The sequence below is a fragment of the Gorilla gorilla genome, chromosome 3 (assembly GCF_029281585.2).
Source record: "Gorilla gorilla gorilla isolate KB3781 chromosome 3, NHGRI_mGorGor1-v2.1_pri, whole genome shotgun sequence".
Classification (NCBI taxonomy): Eukaryota; Metazoa; Chordata; class Mammalia; order Primates; family Hominidae; genus Gorilla; species Gorilla gorilla.
In genome coordinates this window covers 24,813,123-24,837,584 of record NC_073227.2, presented here as the reverse complement: position 1 = coordinate 24,837,584, position 24,462 = coordinate 24,813,123, and the positions used below count along the sequence as shown (strand labels likewise).

The window sequence follows — 24,462 nt, the reverse complement described above, 5'->3', positions numbered from 1 at the left end:
TTTTGTCTTTTTTATTTACTGTATATGTTCTTTTTTCTCCTCTAGCTTTCTCTACTTACTCTCAATGTGTGTTATTTTACTAAATTTGCAGCAGTCATCATTTACTTTTTTATTCAAAGAATATTTATTGAATGCCTGCTGCATTCCAGGAAATTGGCTGGATACTGAGACAGGAATAAATAAAAAGACAAGGGCCTCCCTCTTGAAGCATACATTCTAGTCATAGGTTTGGTTTCGGAATAGAATAGTGATCATCTTTTGGGAGTTGGCTCAAAGTGTCTAGTGGTATATAGAGAAAAATAAACGTGGTAAAATTGAACACTGACAGAATGATAAGTTAATCAGAGTTGAGATCATTCTACAGGATCACAAACTTTAGGACAATAGCTTTTGGAGACACTGTTTTTGAAGACAAAGTATCTAAAATTACAGGCAACTATTTTTGGCACATAGAGATTGGAGTGTTTCCCCCATTAGCAAATGCTTTCACTCTACGCTAGAGCGATAAAATCCCATCTTAGTTTCTCAGCAATTCAACGTGAATATTAACAGGGAAAATTAAGCACTACTGGACTATTAAAAAAATAGACATTTAAAGCTGTGAAATATTTAAATCCAGATCTGCTCCTGCCTTGCTCAAACGCCTTAATAGTTTCTATCTGCAGAGAAAAAGCTGAACTTTAAAGCTTTTCATTCAGAACCTCCATACAAAACCAGCCAATAGCTGTTGTTCTTCTTGATATCTTGTCTTTAATCCCCAAGGTATCCTGAAGTCTCAAGAGACCTTGGATGAAGAAGGAAAATTTTGCTATTGCTATTTCCCATAACTCTAAACACTGCCTCATCTTTGTGATTTGTATCTATCCTGGCTTTCTTTTTGTAAGCAAGTATCTGGTTCATTTATGTCATTCAACCAATAATTACTGAAGATCTTCTGTGTGCCAGAAATTTATAGTTTTTGTTTTTCTCTTTATTTGTTCCCCTTGAAATATATCATCTAATCTGTAGTTTCTCTAACTAAGCACTCAGTGTTGCTTTTCCAACTGGTATCTGGCCCACTTATCTAGAATATCAGAGTAGCTTTCCCTATCAAACAGCTTCACTATTCCACTGATTATTCACTGGCCGCAAAGGCAAAACAAAAGATTTATCGAAGGAAGTGGCAGTAGCCTCTTTGTATAGATTTGTTATCCACCTACTTAGCAGACATCTGCTTTTATTAGATTGGTGCAGAAGTAATTGCGGTTACTTTTTAATTGCAAAAATCACAATTACTTTTGCACCAACATAATATTTCAAAGCATCTTTACTTCTAGTGTTGAAATATGGTTTTTAATCTAAGAAAAATTCCCACTATATTATTTTTGACAACCTCTTTCTTGATTTACATAATTGGTCAGGGCACAGTGGTTTACACCTGTAATCCTAGCACTTTGGGAGGCTGAGGTGGAAAGATTGCTTGAGGCCTAGAGTTATTGACTAGCCTGGGCAAAATAACAAGACCTTGTCTCTACAAAAAATAAAAATAAAAAAAATTAGCTGGGGTGGTGGTGCAGGTCTGTTGTCCTAGCTACTTGGGAAGCTGAGATGGGAGGATTGTTTGAGCCCAGGAGTTCAGGGTTGCAGTGAACTATGATTGCACCTCTGCATTCTCGTCAGGGTAACAGAGCAAGACCCTGTCTCTGAAAAAAAGTAAAATTAAATTAAAATAAATAAGTTTATAGAATTGATTTAGAAGCATAATTTTTGGGAGACCCCAAACTCTTTCTAACTTGCCTTTATGATCACGTGAGGTGGAGGCGATTTTTATCTTCTCGACACACATCTTCTATCCTGCAGAATTCAGCCATCCATCCCTCTCTGCAACCATCCATTATCATGCTATAGGCTATGCCTTGCTCTACCCTCTGGGACCAAGACAGAGTCTAAGGCAGAGTTCTTGCCCTTACAGAGCTCATGTTACAAGATGCATCTGGGGCTGCCAAGGTCCCAGGTCAACTAAAGAGTCTGGATATATAAACCTGAAACTGGGCAGTTGGCTTTTGTTTGTGAATCAGTTGCCATGACCTCAGAGATATGCTCCCCCATTATGAGTCTAGAATGTTATATAGGTACCCCTGGCCTGGCTTGAAAGTTTTTCTTGGTTATTGCTGTAATCTCTCTGAAACACAACACAGTGCTGTACACGTAGTAGATGTGTGAAAAGAGTTTGTGGAGTTGAATTGGGTTGATGTTCATTTGCTACCTGCCAACTATTAGTCAGTGAATCTAGATTCCAACAAAGGACACCGTGATAAAGGGTTTAAGTTCTGAACCAATTGAGAAATAAGACAAAGGTAGATGTAAAAGATGCCATCTATAATTCTGGTATAAACAGTTACTGGAGAACATGGCTTATGTCTTCAGGCAAATAACTTTTCTACTATCAAGTACAGGAACAAGTAGACTTACCCACCCAGTCACCAGCACTTGGTCAGCCTATAGGACAGAGTCTCCCCTTGGAGAAGCTGAGTAGAACACACATTCCCTGTAGAGCTTGTATTCAAGAACAGGAAGAGGAAGGGAAGGGGCTGGCTACACATGCCCAAGTTTCACCTTCTAAAATTCAAGCTCTCTGATAAGATTTCATCACCCTTCTCACCTCCCCACATTCCCCAGATGAATGAGATGAATGAGATGAATGAGAAGGCAGAGAGAGGCGAGAAGTATCACCTTAATGGGAATTCGTCCACAGAGAAGAAAACTTAGGAATCAAGAAAAACATTCCCTGGCAACACTCATTTCTCTATTGATTTGGAAGATGATCCTTACCTATTTCCTGGCTGGGTTCTTCATGTTTGTCTTAGCTTGTTGTTGGTTTCCCACATCTAAGCATCTAAGACTCTAAGGAGTCATATAATTCTAACAACTCAGAACTTACTTATGTCTGGTTTTTCTTGCCTGCACCTTACATTTAGGATCATCCTTTTTCCTGGATCCTATCTGCCTGACTTGATATGAGCCTATCCAGTGAGCTCAGTCATCCAGCAATTAGAGACTCACTGTGATGGATGAACACATTAATTATTTGGCAACTCTGCCAGGCACTGTTTTGGACATTAAAGATATGGAGGCGATCAAGATAGATATGGTCTCTTCCTTCATGGAACTTTTGGACAACGGGAGGCTAGAGACGTGTAGAAAATTTTATCCCAACTCTGATAATAACTCAGATGGAGAAAGCATGCTTCTGACATATTATACAAGATCCTCCTACACTAGCTACAGATAATAAAATATGCATTTAGAATCCTTTCCATAGTATTTAAAGTGCCGATGAAATGGTTATTCATAATGTTTTATCTGCTATCTTTATTTTATTCTTTTTAATTTTCCCTACTATTAATATTAACTTCTCTGGTAAAAGAAGAAAAATAAAATAAACCCCTTCCAAATTTCTGTGAAGCCAGGAGAAAAAAAAAAAAACAGAGATATCCACTAGCAACTTGTAAAAACAAAAGGGAGTTCTAGGGGTAATAAAACATACACTTGACAACCGATATTATCCACTAGTGAGATATTGTTCATAAATCCACAGCCTGAAATTGCACGAATGATCACCCTGGTTATCAATTCATACATGCTTACGATGGCCTGGTGGCTCTGGGAATTACCTCCTTGGATTGCTGCAAATCCCTCGTCTTCAACAAATTCATCATGCAAAGTCTCCACTATAATGAACCTTGGGTAAAGCTCAGTGCTCCAACGTATTTTAACATGTTAAGTGGAGTGTGGCCCATCTCAGAAACATAACAGTTTGGAATGTTAGAAAAGAAACTTCATCTTTCCAATTTATTTTCCAAAATTATCTTACCACATGGCATCAATGCAGTCCTGGTGGTTTGAAAACTGAAATATTTGTCCTCTCAGCAGAAGGACCACTAGGGGAGGTTCTCACCTGGTGGGATGGAGTTCTCCTGATCAGGGTCTGTAGCCTGGTGTGGTCTGCAGTAGGGTAAGCCTTGAGGAGTTTCTGGCAGGACAAAGGCAGCCAGCGTGTTACCTAGTTGTCAATCACAGCAAAAAATTTTTGCTTTTGTTTTTGTTTTCTAAGGATCCCATTGGTTCTCCTGGTTATTAGTCCATTCTCACATTGCTATAAAGAACTACCTGAGACTGGGTAATTTATAAAGAAAAGAGGTTTAATTGGCTCATGGTTCAGCAGGCTGTACAGGAAGCATGACTGAGGAGGCCTCAGGAAACTTACAATCATGGCGAAAGTCGAAGGGGAAGCCAGCATGTCCTACACGGCTGGAGCAGGAGGAAGAGACTGATGGGGGAGGTGCTACACACTCTTAACCAGATCTCTCGTGAGAACTGACCACACTCTTAACCAGATCTCTCATGAGAACTGACTATCATGAGAACAGCAGGGAGAAATCCACCCCTGTGATTCCTTTACCTCCCACCAGGCCCCTCTTCCAACACTGAAGATTACAATTCAACATGAGATTTGGGTGGGGACACAGAGCCAAACCATATCACCTGGAAACCCTCACAGAGAAAATCTGTGATGGCAACTGGAGGCTATGGAACACTGCACCTCCTTCCAGTATTCCATACCTGAATCGGCCGCATTGTCCTCTCTGTTGAACAGAGCAGAGCAGATTCTGTCACCTACCAAACACAACTCCATGTCACGTTCAGTCAATAACTATATATGTGCGTGTGGATATGTGTATGTATGTACACATGTGTATATACACACATACACAAACACATACACATGCACATATGTACACACATATACATTCATACATATATACAAGGCATCACTCTTATTAGGTGCTGGGTGCCCTGACAAGTCCTATGAGCATGAATGCGAACAAGGCAGATAGGGTGTCTGTCCTCATGGAGCCCACACACTAATAGGCCATGAAGACAATTCAAATAAAGCAGAGTGTCTCTGAATCTGATCTGGGGATCACCTGCCTCCAAAGCACCTGGGACACTTGTTCAAAGTGTCAGACCCTAGGCTTATCCCAGTCCAGTGAAAATGGAAGCTGCTGGGGGTGAGTCCTGGGAATCGTTATCTTAACCTGCTTCTCCCCAGGTGTAGTCTAAGTGTGAGGATCACTGTAGTGTGAAAAATGCTGTAATAGACAAGTGTACATAGTTAATGGAATTTGCAGGAGGTGCGCCTAACAGAATTGGCCTGTGGAAATCAGAGAAGGCACCCTGGAGGAAGTAGTTCCCAAGTTGGGAGCTCAAAAAAAGAAAGAATTATCCAGAAAAATACAAGACAGAAGAGCAGTCAGAATGCTCAGCAGAGGAAAGCCAGAGAGACTATAGGAAGACTTCTCAAAGCACCCACCCCTAATATCTAAAGGACTCCATCAATACAGGCCAGGTTAGTGTTCCTCCTTCTCTCCATTTATCATGCTTCCAATTTAATAGTAGAAAAAATCTTCCTATGCGTCTTGGCATCCCAGTAAGCTGCATATATTAGTTTCACTTCTTCTTCTTCTGCATACTTCTTTCTGATAATGACAATACCATAGAAACCTGAATTTGTGTTTGGACACAGTGCAGGATCTAAACAGATACAAAACCTTCCATGTGTAGCTCTTAGGAACACTGAATCTCTGACCTCTTGCAGTGCTATGGCTCCTTGGCGGCCATCCCCAAGGGAATGGATGATTTCACGTTTTCTATACAAAATCGAGTATGTCCCGAGAGTGAAACTTCCAACACCTACACTTGAATGGTCCATTTCTCCACTGGGTGTTAATCACTTCTTAATTTTATATTTGTTCAGGATCCAGCTTACTGTGGTCAATTAAGGTCAGCAGGAGATGTCGACTTGATTTAGTAAAATTGGATTGTCTGCCTCGAGTTTATCTCCTTGGGCTGGGCTGTCATTTGAATTTTATGTTTTTGTTCTTATTTCTTCCTACCATTTTTTTTTCCCGGGGAGGGTTTTCAGTATTCCACTCGCCCTATCTGTTTGCAAGGAAGGTGTTTGTTTCTATAAAGTGCCTGTCCCATCTGATCTCCATCATCTTTATGGTCTTGCATTCTGTCATGCAGCTCATGTCTGGCTGGGGTTTGTTATGTTTTGACAGGAGTTTGTTATAAAACTGGGGATCACGTCCGGCTTTGCCTTTCCAACTTCCTTCTTTACGGTTGCCATAAACCCATGCTGTTAAAATGTTCCCCCTGAGGAGAGGGTGAAATTCTAATAACAAAATCCTTGGGGGAGAGGAAAGGGGAGGAGGGGAAAGATAGAGGGATGAAGAGCAGGATAATTGAAGAGATGTTATTATGTAGCAAGGCACATACTAACAATCATTTGAATGCAAACTATAAAAATAATACCAAGAGTTTCCAAAGATTTGAGAAAATAATAACAGACAGGAGAACTTGATCTAGATTACCCTGACCTGCCTAGGTACATAATACATTTATATTGACATGGGGTGGTGTCAGGGGACTTCTACTCGAGGAGGCAGCCAAGCTCTATGTCCCTGGTCTCCTAGCTCTGGGAAACAGCAAAAGGAGTAGGTTCTGATACAGAAGATGTCTCCAGACCCCAAATGCAGAGTCACACAGCACCAGGGCAGCCTCAAGTCACTCTTAGGAAACACGGTTTCTCTTGGCGGCCTTGTCTCCCCAACCTACAATTCACTCAAAATGGGTTATTGGCCAGAGACTAAGGTGGCTGGTTCCATCTCCTCACTCTCCTGACACCAACCACCCCTTTGCCCCACTGCCTACCTGGACATCAAGTTGATTTTATTCTCAGCCCCTCTGCTTGGGAATGCATTGACCCTTCTTTCCTTCTTTCCATTCATCCTCCATCTCTCCCTTTCTCTTTTGCTAGCATTTATTCCCTATGTATTGAACACACACTGGGAATCAGGTGTTTTCCGTGTTATTTAATCTTTATGGCAAGTTAATAATAATAAAATTATAAAATAACTAACAATAGTCAACACATTATCTTGATATGTGCCAATGCAAAATTCAGTCATCCAACAGATGTTTATTTATGAAATGCCTACTATGCATTCTGAGAGAATAACCAGTAACAAAAAGACATGGTTCTTCCCTTTCTGGAGCTTGTATTCTTGTGGGGGAATGGTTGATACAGTAACAAGTATATAATGTGAGTATCCATGAATGTTAGGAAGAAAAGTTAATTAGGGTAAGGGGGTAGAGTTCGCCCGAGGCAAGAGCATTTCATGGATGGTTTTATACCATCTGTACAACATCCCCATGAGGTTGCTTCTGTTCTAATTCCCATTTATCCAACAAGAGACCTGAGACCAGAGTGATTAAGGAACTTGCCCAAGGTTACACAGCTACCATAAGGCGGAGCACGGAGTCAAGTCCTAGGCAGGGCTGCTCCAGGTCCCCACTCTTGACCCCATGGCCCACTCCTGGCAGAGGCTCAGGCCTAAGGAGCCTTGGGAGGACGAATCCCAGGAGGGTTCCCTAGACCTTCTTTTTTTTTAATTTTATTTATTCACTTTTTTTTATTTCTTCTAAAAAAATGGGATACATGTGCAGAATGTGCAGGTTTGTTACATAGGTATACGTGTGCCATGGTGGTTTGCTGCACCTATTGACCCATCCTCTAAGTTCCCGCCTTCACCCCCCACACCCCAACAGGCCCTGGTGTGTGTTGTTCCCTTCTCTGTGTCCATGTGTTCTCAGTGTTCAACTCTCACTTATGAGCGAGAACATGTGGTGTTTGGTTTTCTGTTCCTGTGTTAGTTTCCTGAGGTTGATGGCTTCCAGCTTCATCCATGTCCCTGCAAAGGACATGATCTCATTCTTTTTTATAACTGCATAGCATTCCATGGTATATATGTACCGCATTTTCTTTATCCAGTCTATCATCGATGAGCATTTGGGTTGGTTCCATGTCTTTGCCATTGTAAATAGTGCTGCAGTAAACATATGTGTACATGTGTCTTTATAGTAGAATGATTTATATTCCATTAGGTTATATATCCAGTAATGAGATTGCTGGGTCAAATGGTATTTCTAGTTTTAGATCCTTGAGGAATTGCTAAACTGTCTTCCACAATGGTTGAACTAATTTACGCTCCCACCAACAGTGTAAAATCGTTCCTATTTCTCCAAAGCCTCACCAGCATCTATTGTTTCTTGACTTTTTACTAATCACCATTCTGACTGGCATGAGATAGTATCTCATTGTGATTTTCATTTGCATTTCTCTGATGATCAGTGATGTTGAGCTTTTTATCACGTTTGTTGGCTACGTAAATATCTTTTTTTAAGAAGTATCTGTTCATATCCTTTGCCCACTTTTTTTGATGGGGTTGTTTTTTTTTTTCTTGTAAATGTGTTTAAGTTCCTTGTAAATTCTGGATATTAGACCTTTGTCAGAGGGATAGATTGCAAAAATTCTCTCCCATTTTGTAGGTTGCCTGTTCAGTTTGATGATAGTTTCCTTTGCTGTGCAGAAGCTCTTTAGTTTAATTAGCTCCCATTTGTCAATCTTGGCTTTTGTTGCAATTGCTTTTGGCATTTTTGTCATGAAGTCTTTGCCCATGCTTATGTCCTGAATGGTATTGCCTAGGTGTTCTTCTAGAGTGTTTATGGGTTTGGGTTTTATATTTAAGTCTTTAATCAATCTTGAGTTAATTTTTGTATAAGGTGTTAAGGAAGGGGTCTGGTTTCAGTTTTCTATATAAGGCTAGCCAGCTTTCCCAGCACCATTTACTGAATAGCAGATCCTTTCCCCATTGCTTGTTTTTGGCAGGCTTTTCAAAGATCAGATGATTGTACATGTGTGGTGTTATTTCTGAGGTCTCTGTTCTGCTCCATTGGTCTGTATGTCTGTTTTGGTACAAGTATCATGCTGTTTTGGTTACTGTAGCCTTATAGTATAGTTCGAAGTCAGGTAGTGTGTTGCCTCCAGTTTGTTCTTTTCACTTAAGATTGTTTTGGCTATACAAGGTCTTCTTTGATTCCATATGAAATTTAAAATAGGTTTTTTCTAATTCTGTGAAGAATGTCAATGGTAGCTTGATGGGAATAGCATTGAATCTATAAATTACTTCAGGCAGTATGGTCATTTTCTCAATCGATTCTTCCTATCCATGAGGATGGAAGGTTTTTCCATTTGTTTGTGTCCTCTCTTATTTCCTTGAGCAGTGGTTTGTAGTTCTCCTTGAAAAGGTCCTTTACATCACTTGTTAGCTGTATTCCTAGGTATTTTTGTCTCTTTGTAGTGATTATGACTGGGAGTTCATTCATGATTTGGCTCTCTGCATGCCTATTGTTGGTGTAAAGGAATGCTTGTGATGTTTGCACATTGATTTTGTATCCCGAGACTTTGCTGAAGTTGCTTATCAGTTCAAGAAATTTGGGGGCTGAGATGATGGGGTTTTTTGAATATAAATGCATAGTAGGCATTTCATAAATAAACATATGTTGGATGACTGAATTTTGCATTGGCACATGTCATCTGCAAAGAGAGACAACTTGACTGCATCTCTTCCTATTTGAATACCCTTTATTTCTTTCTCTTGCCTGATTGCCCTGGCCAGAACTTCCAATACTATGTTGAATAAGAGTGGTGAGAGACAGTATCTTTGTCTTGTACCGGTTTTCAAAGGGAATGCTTCCAGCTTTTGCCATTCAATATGATATTGGCTGTAGGTTTGTTATAAATAGCTCTTATTATTTTGAGATGTGTTCCATCAATACCTAAGTTTATTGAGAGTTTTTAACATGAAGGGATGTTGAATTTTACCAAAGGCCTTTTCTGCATCTATTGAAATAATCATGTGGTTTTTGTCTTTGGTTCTGTTTATGTGATGGCTTACACTTACTGATTTGCATATGTTGAATCAGTCTTGCATCTCAGGGATGAAGCCAACTTGATTGTAGTGGATAAGGTTTTCAATGTGCTGCTGGATTCAGTTTACCAGTATTTTATTGAGGATTTTCGCATCAATGTTCATCAGGGTTATTGGCCTAAAGTTTTCGTTTTTTATTCTGTCTCTTCCCGGTTTGGGTATCAGGATGATCCCAGCTTCATAAAATGAGTTAGGGAGGAATCCCTCCTTTTCAGTTGTTTGGAATAGTTTCAGAAGGAATGGTAACAGCTCCTCTTTGTATTTCTGGTACAATTCAGCTGTGAATCTGTCCGGTCCTGGGCTTTTTTGTTTGGTAAGCTATTAATTACTGCCTAAATTTCAGAGCTTGTTATTGGTCTATTCAGGGATTCACCTTCTTCCTGGTTTAGTCTTGGTAGGGTGGATGCATCCAGGAATTCATCAATTTCTTCTAGTTTATTTGTTTAGAGGTGTTTATAGTATTCTCTGATGGTAGTTTGTATTTCTGTGGTGTCAGTGTTGATATCCCCTTTATCTTTTTTTACTGTGTCTATTTGATTCTTTTTTCTCTTCTTCTTAGTCTAGTTAGTGGTCAATCTGTTTTGTTAATTTTTCTCAAAAAACCTGCTCCTGGATTCGTTGATTGTTTGGAGGATTTTTCGTGTCTCTGCCTCCTTCAATTCTTCTCTGATCTTAGTTATTTCTTGTCTTCTGCTAGCTGTTGGATTAGTTTGCTCTTGCCTCTCTAGCTCTTTTAATTGTGATGTTAGGGTGTCGATTTGAGATCTTTCTAGCTTTCTGATGTGGGCATTTAGTGCTATAAATTTCCCTCTTAACACTGCTTTAGCTGTGTCCTAGAGATTCTGGTACATTGTCTGTTTGTTCTCACTGGTTTCAAAGAACTTTTTGATTTCTGCCTTAATTTCATTATTTACCCAGGAGTCATTCAGAAGCAGGTTGTTCAATTTCCATGAAATTGTGTGGTTTTTACTGAGTTTCTTAATCCTGAATTCAAATTTGATTGCACTGTGGTCTGAGAGACTGTTTGTTATTATTTCCGTTCTTTTGCATTTGCTGAGGAGTGTTTTACTTCCAATTATGTGGTCAATTTTAGGATAAGTGCCATGTGGTATTGAGAAGAATGTATATTCTATTGATTTAGGGTAGAGAGTTCTGTAGATGCCTACTAGGTCTGCTTGATACAGAGCCGAGTAAAAGTCTTGGATATCCTTGTTAATTTTCTGTCTTGTTGATCTGTCTAATACTGACAGTGGGGTGTTAAAGTCTCCCACTATTATTGTGTGGGAGTCTAAGTCTCATTGTAGGTCTCTAAGAACTTGTTTTATGAATCTGGGTGCTCCTGTATTGGGTGCATATATATTTAAGATAGTTAGCTCTTCTTGTTGAATTGCTCCGTTTACCACTATGTAATGCCCTTCTTTGTCTTTTTTGACCTTTGTTGGTTTAAAGTCTGTTTTGTGAGAGACTAGGATTGCAATCCCTGCTTTTTTTTTTTTTTTTTTTTTTGCTTTCCATTTGCTTGGTAAAGTTTCCTCCCTCCCTTCATTTTGAGCCTGTGTGTTTCTTTGCATGTAAGATGGGTCTCCTGAATACAGCGCACTAATTGGTCTTGACTCCATATCCAATTTGCCAGTCTGTCTTTTACTTGAGGCATTTAGCCTGTTTACATTTAAAATTGGTGTTGTTATGTGTGAATTTGATCCTGTCATCATGCTGCCATTTGGTTATTTTGCACACTAGTTGATGCAGTTTCTTTGTAGTGTCATTGGTCTTTATATTTTGGTGTGTTTTTGCAGTGGCTGGTACTGGTTTTTCCTTTCCATATTTAGTGCTTCTTTCAGGAGCTCTTGCAGGGCAGGCCTGGTGGTAACGAAATCCCTCAGCGTTTGCTTGTCTGGAAAGGATTTTAGTTCTCCTTCACTTATGAAGTTTAGTTTGGCTGGATATGAAATTCTGGGTTGGAAATTCTTTAATAGTGTTGAATATTGGCCTCCAATCTCTTCTGGCTTGTAGAGTTTCTGCTGAGACGTCCTCTGTTAGTCTGATGGGCTTCCCTTTGTAGGTGACCTGGCCTTTCTCTCTGGCTGCCCTTAACAGTTTTTTCTTCATTTCAACCTTGGAGAATCTGATGATTATGTGTCTTGGGGTTGATCTTCTTGTGGAGTATCTTAATGGCGTTCTCTGTATTTCCTGAATTTGTATGTTGGCCTATCTTGCTAGGTTGGGGAAATTCTCCTGGATAATATTGTGAAGGGTGTTTTCCAGCTTGTTTCCATTCTCCCCATCACATTCTGGTACTCCAGTCAATCGTAGGTTCGGTCTTTTTATGAAGTCCCATATTTCTTGGAGGCTTTGTTCATTCCTTTCATTCTTTTTTCACTATTCTTGTCTGCATGTCTTATTTCAGTAAGGTGGTCTCCAAACTGATATTCTTTCTTCCACTTGGTCGATTTGGCTGTTGATACTTGTGTATGCTTCACAATGTTCTCATGCTGTGTGTTTCAGCTCTATCAGGTCATTTATGTTCCTCTCGAAACTGGTTATTCTAGTTAGCAATTCCTCTAACCTTTTATCAAAGTTCTTAGCTTCTTTGCTTTGGGTTAGAAGATGCTCCTTTAGTTCATCATAGTTTTTTATTACCCATCTTCTGAAGCCTACTTCTGTCAATTCATCCATCTGATCCTCTGCCCCATTCTGCACCCTTGATGGAGAGATGTTGCGATCATTTGGAGGAGACGAGGCACTCTGGCCTTTTGGGTTTTCAGCATTTTTTTACTGATACTTTCTCATCTTGGTGAGTTTGTCTAGTTTCGGTCTTTGAGGCTGCTGACCCTTGGATGGAGTTTCTGTGGGGGCCTTTTTGTTGTTGATGCTGTTGTTGCCACTTTCTGCTTGTTTGTTTTTCTTTCAATAGTCAACTCCCTCTTCTGTAGGGGTGCTGCAGTTTGCTGGAGGTTCACTTCCGGCCATATTCATCTGATTCGCTCCCATGCCTGGAGATGTCACTCAAGGAGGCTGGAGAGCAGCAAAGATGGGTGTCTGCTCCTTCTTCCAGGATCTCTGACCCGAAGGGACACCAACCTGATGCCATTAGGATGCCAGTAGGGTGTCTGACAACCCCTGTTGGGGGATCTCACGCAGTCGGGTGGCACAGGTAGCAGGACCCATTTAACGAAGCGCTTTGTCCCTTGGTGGGGAGAGTGTGTTTCGCTGAGAGGGGAAACCCTCTCATCTGTGCTATCCAGATTCCTCAGAACTACTAGGAGGAGAGGCTAAGTCTGCTGGTCAGCAGAGACTGCAGCCACCTCTCCCCCTCCGCCTAGGGGCTCAGGCCCAGGGAGATCTGAATTCTGCCCCTGAGCCTCTGGCTGGAGTTATTGGAGATCCTGCAGGGAAGCACTGCCTGAGGGAGGATGGGTCAGGGTTGGGCCTGAAGAGGCACTCTGGCCGCAGACTGCCACAGCCGATGTGTTGGGCTGTGGGGACACGTCTTGGGACCAAGCTGTCCAGCCTCCCTGGCTCCAGCAGGGGAAAAGCACAGCCTGGAGCTATAGAAATGGGTGCCACTCTTCCCCTACCTAGGGAGCTTAGGCAGCTGTGAGTCCCAGTGCTGGCTGCTGCCCCTCCCCCAAGGAGCTCAAATGGCTTAGACAGCAGGCAGCTGGTTGCCCTTCCCCCCCGCCCCCCTCCCCCGGGAGTTCAGTAGGCTTAAGCAGATTCCAGCTGAGAAGCTGTTAAGAATCTGCTGGTTCCGGGGTTGGGACACTAGACCCCGGTGGCGTGGGTTCGCAAGTGGGATCTTCTGATCTGTAGGTTGCACAGTTTCCTTGGCTGGGTAGCACGCTCATTTACCATCTCCCTTGGCTGGGAGGAGGTGGTTCCCCTTCCCTGTGTGGCCCTCAGGTAGGCCACCGCCCCGCGCTGTTCTTCCTTCTCTCCATGGGTCACACCAGTCTTCTAGTCAATTTTGATGAGAGAACATGGATACCTTGATTGCTAGTGAAGGATTCACTCGCTTATTATGGTTTTTTCTACGGGAGCCTCCGAATGTCGCTGTTTCCAGTCGGCCGTCTTGGCCCCGCCCCCCAGACCTTCTTATTAGTTTTTAATAATGACAGAAGAGAGAGAATGAAGCCAGAGAGAGAAGCCTGAGCTGTGACCTGCAATGGAGCAGCCCTGCTCCTGACTCGTGTGGTCCAGCAGATGTCTGGTGTTCCTCTCTCCCCGTCAGAAGGCCTCCTCTCGTCCTGGAGGTGATGGAGTGCAGACCGTTCAGAGATGTCATTCATCTTCAGGAATGGAGCCCCAGTCCCCCACTGAAAGGTGATGGGACAGCTTCAAGGAAGAATGATGGGATAATGGCGGAAAGTCCGGTGCGCTTGTTATGTGTGTTTTAACCTATGAGAGACATTAGTGACGTGCTGCTGTAAGCATCGGCACCTAGGTCCAAGGATCAGGTTGACCAGGGCCATTTCAGAACCCATAGAATGTGCAGAGGCCGCTTTCTCTTGCCGAAAACCTGCACACAGAATGTCATACCCCACAGCTGGTGCCCAGGCAATGTTTCAGACATGGGTGGGTATAATTGGGCTGTTCCGTCCTGCTGCCTGAGAGCCTATGCAACATTAATTCTCTGTTGGAACGGTTGTTCCTTTTCTTGTAGACAATCCAAGGGTCAGAAGCACAGCCCCCTGTGGACTCCCGAGGAATGTGAATCTGACCCTTTTTTTACTGCTTCTCATTTCCAAGACTTTTACTTCCTGTAAAATGCCCCTGGAATGCTGACCTGGCATGCAAATAGTCTTTTTTTTTTTTTTTTTTTTAAAGAAGTGTGATTTTCTGTATGGAGTCGGATGTTTGTGAATCACACACATACAGTATGATAAGGTAGAAACCCCATCAAAACTAAGTTGTCTTAGATAGGAGACTTTATTTTTTACTAGCAGAACTCAAAATTAACTTTAAAAATGAATCTTTTAAAGTGATTACTCTAAACCAGAAACCATGTTCTGGACTAGAACATTGAGATATGAAAATTCCAGATGCAGGGCCCTAAAACCTTATTTCCCCTTTTTTGTGGTCTTGATTCTCTTGAACCTGAAATGAAAGTGGCCTTACCTCTGTGTTAGAAACCCGTGCATATGCATAACAGGTTTGAGATTGGCAGACTGTCCAAATAGGCGTGCCAAGTCCACATTTATCCACTTGCCAAACATCTCATAAGTAGCTATTTACATCACAAATGTGCCATGATACTGAAATGATCAAGAAACGTTCTCTGCCTTCAGGGAACTACAGTCGCTGAAGGAAAGACAATAAAATTGATGATTACAATGCAGTGTGATGAGTCCCAAATCTGTGCATAAACAGGGTATTATGGGAGTGATAAGTAGAGCTAACATGTGTCAGGCATTGTGCTAAGCACTTCACGTGCATAGTGTTATTAATATTTGCAACTGCCCACTGAAGCAGTTATTGTTGTATTGCCATTTTGCAGCTGAAGAAACTAGGGTTTAGAGAGCATAAATCATTTCTTCAAGGTCACAGTATGAGTAAGTAGCACAGCCAGTGTGTGAATCAGAAACTTTCAAGGCAGTGCTCAAGTTTATGAACACTTTAAGAATACAAAGGAGAGAATGAGAGACAAAAGGGCAAGGAGGATGGTTCTGGAGCTTGAGACTTGAGGATGCCTATGAGTTTGGATAAAACGGAAGAGATGAAGCAAGGCCTCCCTGGGTGGCGGATGCTAAGTGAGCAAAGGTTTCAAAGAATGCAAGTGCATGGCAGCACTGAGGAAGTAGATGAGATGGAAATGGCATTGAGAAAAGGGTGTGGGGGAGAGCCAGTTTATTATTTTAATTCTACAAACCTTTCTTTTGACTTCAAAATCCCCTTTCAAGGGTCATGTTTTATTAGCTTCTATTTTAGTAACTGCTTAATGCTTTAGAAGGAACGTCTTGTATAATATCCAACCCTGAGGAAAGGACCAGTTTTACCCAAGTCTGCCTTCTCTCTACAGAAAGGAAATCACCTCTCTCACCACTCTTAGAATTGCTAAGGGTTGATGATTCCTGGTTTAGGTTAAACTGGAAATTACACACATATGTCTGTTTCTCTGGCAACATTTCTCTAACCCAGATGAATCGTGTTGATATTAAAACATAAAATTCAATGACTTAGGGTGTCCCCATTGGTTTCAGTTGGAGAAGTCCTGATAAAACATATTGAAATAATTTTATAAGAACTCTTAGAGTTTGGCAACTTTGAAAAATAAAGGAGTAGATTTTCTTTTCTACTTCTCTAGTCTGGAGTAATTTTTCCATGCAGCCAAGTGAATGGATTTTGAGTAGAAAACTGCAAACCATCTGAAAAGGTCAAATGTAAATTAGTCACTTGGAGCAATAACCACATGAGCTGTGGATGCCTGTCATTAATTATTTACCTTTATCATTTACATGCAGATAAACTTTTGAGTACTTGAGGGCTGTCACTTTGTGAGGGACATGCTTTATGATCTAAATGGCAAAAAATTAAAAACTTGACAATATTAAGTGTTGGTGAAGGTTGTTGGTCAAAAACAGGTACTATTAGGGCTGATAAGGAAGCAAATTGGTAACAGCATTTTGAAGGACAATTTCTGGTACCTAGTAAAATAAAATATATATTTCCCTTTCTACCCTGTTGAGAAAAGAATGTAAAACAATCTCTGATGTCCCTCAACATGGGAATATCTAGATAATTTTGATAGAGCCATACTCTAGAATACAATGCTGCATTTAAAATCAACAAATGAGTCTTCTTATGTACACTAACATATTTAAAGCTGAAAATGTATTATTGACTAATAAAAGAAAAATCCTACCATATAGATACATTTAATATAACTTTGTGTAAATAAACACAAAATACAATGAAACAAAATAATTTAAAAATCTAAAGGCTAGGGAACATTGATAAAAAGGTGACCTAGGAAGTGGTGAAGGCACTGAGATTGGTGGGTATAGGGTGGTCAGGGAACCTACACTTACTGGTAACTGTTTTACTTAACCCTAGCAGTTTAAACAAATAAAGTTTGATATTCCAATGTCTTAACACCATAGAAAGGTATTTTTTGCTCCAAAGTCCAAATGAGTTCTCCCCAAATGTGGCAGTTCCCCCTCCTGGTGGTAACTTAGGAAACCAGAGGCTCCTCCATTTCCTGACTCCTCCATCCTTAGGGGAGTGAGCAGGGCGGGGAGGTCTCTGGAATCTGCCCACTGTGTCTTCAGTGTCTGGATGTCAGAGATAGGGAGACAGTGCACCAGCTACACACAGAATGATTTTACTGGCCTGTCTGGAAGTGGGATTTCCCTTCTTGACATCTACTCTGTTGAACAAAATGAAAACAATGGAAGTGTCCATTAGGCACTGGCCACAACTCTGTGATAAGACAGCACTGAGCTAAAAGGGAGTTTGATAATTCTGTAAGGTCTAACTCAACACCTGGAGAAAAGAATCAAATTTATTGTGACGAGCTAGTGAGTACCTGTGAGAGTAATATGGTGTTTTTTTTGTTTTTTTGTTTTTTGCACATGTATTACTAATGTGACTTAAAAACTAATTATAATTAAATCAAGACATAGAAATTAGCCAACATTGGTTGATCAAAAACAAAAAGTGTTCCATTTTATTCCACCCTAACTCCAAGTAAGCTATGTAGTTTTACTTCTCTGATCATGGAATTTCTCTCCTATTAAAAGGAAGGTGTGGAATATAATCATGGATAACCTAATTACTTTTATTAAATAATTGCCAGCATTTTATATTTTTTTCCACATCTGTTAAGTGCCATTCATGATCACTAATCAAGAGCTAATCAGTATTACCATAACTGGGATCATCCTACTCGAATCAGAGAAACATGTTAAGTATGTTCCTTTTTAATGATTTTTTTTAAAAATATAGAGCTAGCTAAAGTTGCATTTTAAGACCTTCAGGAATCCATTGGGATTAGGAAATGCTGCTGGGAATTACTGGACTAAACCTTTTGCTGGCCTTATCTTTCTAACTTAGCATCCAGCAAGTGGCTCAAATAGAGCACTGCTTTCACTGACATTTGTGAAAGGAATGAATTAATTCATAAGTTAAATTTATCCAAAAATGTGGTATATGTGTGCATAAGAGAAAGTAAGGTTTATACTAGGAGTGCAAAAGGTGTTCGATAATTGAAAATATATTAATGAATAGTTTTCTAAAGGAAAATTACTTTATTACTGAAAAGGCATACAGTCAAATTAGACATTTATCAGGATTAAAAAGAAAAAAGTCATAAAACCAAGGAATAGAATAATAGTTTGTTTTTCTTTCCATAGCAAGTAACAAGATCTCAAATCAACATTTAGTACTTCCCCTAGTCCTAGATACATTCCCTAAAACTATCAAGGGGAAAAAAGAATGCTCGCTACTTCCCTCATTATTTAAAATTTTTCTGAAAGTTCTGTTATACATATATATATATATAAAATATATATTTTCTCATGTTATTGCAAAGTTATTGCTATATATATATATAAGAATATATATATTCTCATGTTATTGCAATGGTTAGAACAGGACTATATATAGGAAAGGAGAATCTATATATAGGTAAGGAGAAAGGGAACAAAAATATCAATATTTGGGAATAGTGGATTATTTTGCCTAGAAAACTTTTTAAAACATTCCCAAAAAGCTATTAATATTAATGAATATTCAGTTAAATGCCTGGGTTACAAATAGAAATACAAGTTTTAAAATTCCATTAACCATTTAGCATAACTAAAATATTCAAGGATCTTAAGAAATGTTAAGTATCCAAATATAGAAAACTACAAACCTCAGAGGGTGCAACATATTTGTTGGCCAGGCACTATGGCTTATGCCTGTAATCCCAGCCTTTTGGGAAGCCAAGGCAGGAGGATCTACTGAGGCCAGGAGTTCAAGACCAGCTGGACCCTGTCTCTATAAAGAAGTAAAAAATTTAGCCTGTCATGGTGGCACCTGTGTTCTCAGCCCACTTGAGTGTCTGAGGCAGGAGGATTCTTTGAGCCCAGGAGTTTGAGGTTACAGTGAGCTATGATTGCATCACTGCACTCTAGCCCAGGTGACAGAGTGAGACCCTTTTTCTAAAAGAAAGAACAAAGAAAAACTATGGAATTTTTTTAAAGATAAAAATAAAGATTTAAACAACTGGACATACATTTCATATTCCTTCATAGGAAGATTGGATATTTTAAAGATGCCAGCTTTTTCTTAGTACATTTAATTTAATTTGAATGAATTTCTCTCCCTATTTCTTTTTTGAATTTAACATAATTATTTTAAGGTTCATATGAAGAATAAAAAACAGAGTACAGTTATGAAAATGCTTACATAAAAGAGTAATACAGAGGGCAAAAATAAATCTGTCAGACGTAAACTACATCTTAAAGTTTTAATAACTAAAAGACTATTGTATCGTCATAAGGAGAGAGCAGGAGCTCTATGTAATGGAGTAGCTCATCCAGACGAGATCCTCCAAGGTATAAATATATAACATCTGACCAAGGCAGCAGCCTAGATCATGGGAATATACCACCTTCTCTAACTAATGCTGTTGCTTCTGCCGGGACCACTCTCTTGCTGCGCCCTCTGTGCCTGATTAACATCTCTGCATCCCTTAGCTCAGGTCTTTCTCTGACACCTCACTCTCTCCACATGGACTCTGTACTATCTTTACAAGCCATTAGTAACACAGCATGGACTTATTATGGAAGTCATTAAAGGATTTCAATTTCATACTTACAGGGTGTTTGATTCATGTTAAGAAGTCCAGTTAGAAGGAGGTCTCCATTGCTGTGGACTTCTCCTGTACAATGTTATTGTCAGTACTTTAGATCAAAGTCGAAAGAGTTTTGCCACCATGAAAGAACACATCTAGAAGAAATAGCCCATAGTATCACTGACAGAATCAAGATCCAAAATAACCTGAATATGTCGAAGTACTGGGTTCAATTAAATGAGATGAATTCTATCAGGTTTACATGTAAGCTTCTATGACTTGAGACCTATAAATTCACATATTTATTGCATTGACTCATTCATTATTGTGTGTCAGACAATGGGGAAACAGGAGAGACAAGATGGAGCCATGACACACATCTTGCATGCCCTTAATTGGTGAATTAATGATGCTAAGAATTGCTTGATCCAAAGCTCTGTAACAGCAGGAGTGGGGTCTGTCTTGGTCATCCTTGTTTCTCTAGCACTTAGCATCTACTGCAAGGTAGGGTGACTGAAGTCTTGGTCAAGTTATTAAAAATTTGGTAGGTAGAAGTGGGAGAAAAAATGCCTGTTTATAAGAGGATCAAAAATTTTTATGGTGTTTTGAGATCATGTTGGCAGCTGGAAAACGCATTTAGGAAAAACAGAGTAAATTATATCATTGGCTAAAATCTTTCAATGTCTTGACATTGCACTAAGGATAAAATGGAAGCCATTTGCTGTGGTTTAGAAAGTCCCACATAATCTGACCCTGCCTCTTTCTGTGACTTCATCTCTATCATCTTGTTCTCTTTGACCACCCTCCTGCCACAAAGCCTTCTTTCTGATACTGTAGCACACTAAAATCGTTCAATCAAAATTCATTCCTGTCTCAGGGCTTTTGCCCCTGTGGTTCTTGGGCCTGGACCTCTTTAATTCCAGATCTTTGCACGGCTTTGTTCAACTGGGACTCATCTCCATCATCACTTTTTCACAGCAGCCTTCCAGGCTGGCCAATCTAAACTAGTTGGCCTTCCCGAGCCATCAAGTTTATTCTCTGTCTCCTTACTTGTCTATTTCTAGCACCTAGAACAATATCTGGCCTGTAGTAGTTACTTAATAAGTATATATGAAATAAATGAATCTTTGAAATCACAAGACAGGTCATCAGAGAGAAAATATTCAAGTAAATTAGTTTGAGAAAATAAGTAAAAGGCATATTAGAATGAAAGTCATGCCAATTTATAAAAGTAAAATTAATTAATTAATTCAACTTGCATTCCCTTCACCAAGAACAACAAGATCTACCTTGAACTAGTATCACCCCCATCACAGGTCAAGCATATTTTACTTCTATTGTTTTGGCTATATATAATGGTTATTTACCATAAATAAAATCATCAGTCTTGTTTATCTCACTCCTAGGAGCATATTCATTTGTATGTCAGCATAATGCATTTACTGATTTCTGAATACAGATAAGTTTAAAGTTCAATGACTCTTGGTGTTTATTATGTATCTGAATAACAGAATTTCCATTTGGATTTTTGAGATATAGCAGAATTACAGTAGCTCTAGCAGAACCACATAAAACTACCCAGATTTAGCCAACGAATTTATCTATTTTCATGTTTAGATAAAAAATTTTTAAATCCTAGTATGGTAAATAATTTTAATATAATTAAGTTTACCTAATTAAAAACATGTGCTTGGTTATATAGTTCTCTCTTTTCAGAGTTGCAAAATCATCAGCTAAATAGTGATAATATGGTAAATGGCATTAATATATTGTTAGTTACAAATTTTCCTCTTACTCCACATTTTATGAAAATCAGACTCTCAACCCCTTTTGTTTCTTGGAAGTGAATTGTCTTTGAAACATAGAAATTGCAGGCATTTAAAATTGTAATTCATGCCCTGAAATTAAAAAGTCTTACATTAGATGATGGTTTCTCAAAAGGCTTGTAGAACTTCAGAGCACTTAAACATAAACTTGAGAATTGCAGTTTGGTAAGGGTATTTACCAAGAGCTTAGAGTCCCACCTAACAGACTTCCAGAGAGTTAGAAATTCTCAAAATAAGAAATAATCACTACGTTGATTTCCTTAAAAGTATTTGTGTATATCTGTTTTACCACAACCTCACCAGGTTTATGTTGTAATCCTTTTGTTATTATTTTAACTTTGTACTTCAATAACTAGTTCAAATATTTTCATATGTGGTTATTTTCCACACGCAGTTTCTTTCATGTGAATTACTTATAAACATCCTTAAGTTTTTTTAATGCATTTCATAATTACTAAAAGAGATAAAATGCTCTAAAAGGCAGACCTTCTGCTTTGGGGAGGAGGCACAGTAGTTTATGTCTTCTTTATGAGCTCCCAGCTTGTATTACACCATTTTGTTTCTAAACAAGGAAAAAAGTTAATTAACATCAATGAATATCCTGTAGATATCCTAATATCTACAAGTAATACCTACAAGAAAAGACAGAAGTCAGATCCTGCCTCCACCACACCGTCACCATATCAACTTCCATAGCAAGAATTTCTGGGGAGTAGGGATGGATGTAAACAAAATAGAACAACAATGAAAATCTCCCTAAGGAGCTTGAAAGCAGGGATCCACAGCTCAATTAGCTATGAATTAAATCTTAGCTATTTCTGGACTAATCATATTTACCTATAAAGTGTAACATTCTTTATACACATTTCAACACCTGAATAATTTAATGTGTGATTTTCTTTTATCTTTCATGAATACATAGATAAATAATGTATGGTATATTTTACTCACCTAACATCACAGAAAATCTTCCTGTGTTCTCTGGCTCTCCACACTTCCCAACTTTTGGACCTTTGATCTAAATGTGTCAGAAAAATACCATCGCCTTTATAATCTACTATAATCTTAATCTCACTCCAACAATATTCAGAAGACATAATCCTTTTCATAGGAGCACAGTGTAGATTTATGTATATCAATATTTAAATTATTTTAATTCCAGGGATTAAAGTATAAATGTAAAGTGTAACTTTGACATATGATTGTAACAGTATAAAATCTAAATAGATTTGGAACTGGTGTGGCTGTCGAGTTAGGTGACCGCTGAACCTAAATCTGAAATGTTCACTGATTTAGTCATTTATATCTGACTGTGCAATGCAGTGGCATGGCTGACTGCATTAAAAGAACATGCTCATCTCAGAGCTTCGGAAATAATAAAATCGTACACTGAATTCAGGATACAGGAGATACTGATACAGAGTTCAAAATCGTAAACCCATTTTTATGCTTTATTAGCGATCACATCGTGTTATAGATACTTAAATACTTGCTACCTCTCCTGATAGAAATGAATTTGAAAGACAGGGACAAAAATTTGTGTTTGCAGCATCGACCGTCAACCATGGAGCTTTATACCTACTCCAGGTTCAGTGAATGTTTACAGAAGAAATTGATGAATGATCAATAGAATGATTTCTTCAGGCACATGGGATTTTGTTCTGGCTGTCTGTCCCATTCACTGCGCATTATTTATATATTGCACATTGCGTGCGTATGTGCATGGTGTATGCGTGTGTTTCTTGTATTTTTTATTGCTCTCCCTTGTAGAACAGAAGCTCTTGGCAAGTATAGTCTCTGTGGGAAGCAGAATAATGCCCCCTGCAAGGTATCCGTGTTTGAATTCCTGGTATCTGTGAACGTGACCTTACATGGCAAAAGGGGCTTTGCAGATCTGATAAGTTAAGGATCTTGAGATGGCAGATTATCCTGAATTCTTTGGGTGGATTCAGGGCAATCACAAGGATCCTGAAAGTCAAGAGGGAGGCAGAAGATGGAGTGAGAATGATGCCTCGCCAGGCCCCAACTTCCCACTGAGTTTTGAAGATGGAGGAAGGGGCCACATGAAAGGTGTGTGAACATCCTCTAGATGATGAAACAAACAAGAAAATAGATTCTCCCTGAGAACCTCCAGAAAGGAATTCAGCCCTGCTGACAACCTGACTTCAGCCCAGCAAGCCCTATGTCTGATTGTCGGGACTATGAAATAATAAGTTTGTGGTGTTGTAGGCCACTATGTTGGTGGTAATTTGTTACAGCAACAACAGGAAACTAATACAATCTCTGACACCTTTTTAATCTCCTGCAGCTTCTAACACAGTGTGTTGCACAGAGAGTCAGATATCTCTTGTATGATCGCTCTAATCACTTCCTGTTTATTCGCTCAGTGTTTACCACCCTGCCCATGCTGGAACAGGACTGCAGTGGTCAGGATTTCTCTATTTGCAAATGACAGAAATCTAACACGAACTAGCTTGAGCCAATTTAAAAAAAAAAAAAAAGAAAGAAAGAAAAGGAGGCGCGCACCTCGCATAAGTGTGACCTCTGAGGGATGGCATTGGCTTTATTCCCAGCTGAGACTAGGGCCCAAATCAGCCCATGAAGACTCTCTGTCAGTTTGCTTTGCTTTTCTTCTGTATTCAGGCTCCTATATTTCCATGACTTGCAAGTTTTTCCTGGCAAAACTTCCCTCTTTCTTTCAGGGAAGGATTCTTATTTGACTAATTTGTGGCTAGCGTGGTTGAAAGGGGCTGCAGTTATCTATTGACACATTAAAAAAACACCTCAACACATGTTGACTTAAAATACAAATATTTCTTTTATTTACTTATGTTTCTGAAATTTGTGCAAGGCGTGTCAGGGACAGCTCATCTCTGCTCCACGTGACACCAGCTTGAGGCAGCTCAATTGGAGCTCAAGGATTCACTTCCTGGACAGCTTCTCCCATGCAAGTTAGTGCCGTTTGTTGGCTGGAAGCTCAGCT

At 39.5% G+C, this 24,462-nt stretch overlaps 1 protein-coding gene and 1 long non-coding RNA gene across 14 annotated transcripts in view; one reads left to right on the top strand and one right to left on the bottom strand.

Moving 5' to 3' along the window:
* LDB2 (LIM domain binding 2) overlaps positions 1 to 24,462 on the top strand; it is a 393,312-nt gene that overhangs the window by 274,931 nt on the left and 93,919 nt on the right. The gene's annotated exons all lie outside the window — the stretch shown is intronic.
* The window catches only part of LOC134758301 (uncharacterized), a 222,307-nt gene continuing 201,781 nt past the window's right edge, over positions 3,937 to 24,462 (bottom strand). The window contains exons 5-8 of the long non-coding RNA XR_010133338.1: positions 22,431 to 22,497; positions 21,966 to 22,041; positions 19,678 to 19,808; positions 3,937 to 4,042 (exon numbers count right to left, since the gene is read on the bottom strand). This is a non-coding gene — a long non-coding RNA (uncharacterized lncRNA). The remainder of the gene's footprint in view (positions 4,043 to 19,677; positions 19,809 to 21,965; positions 22,042 to 22,430; positions 22,498 to 24,462) is intronic.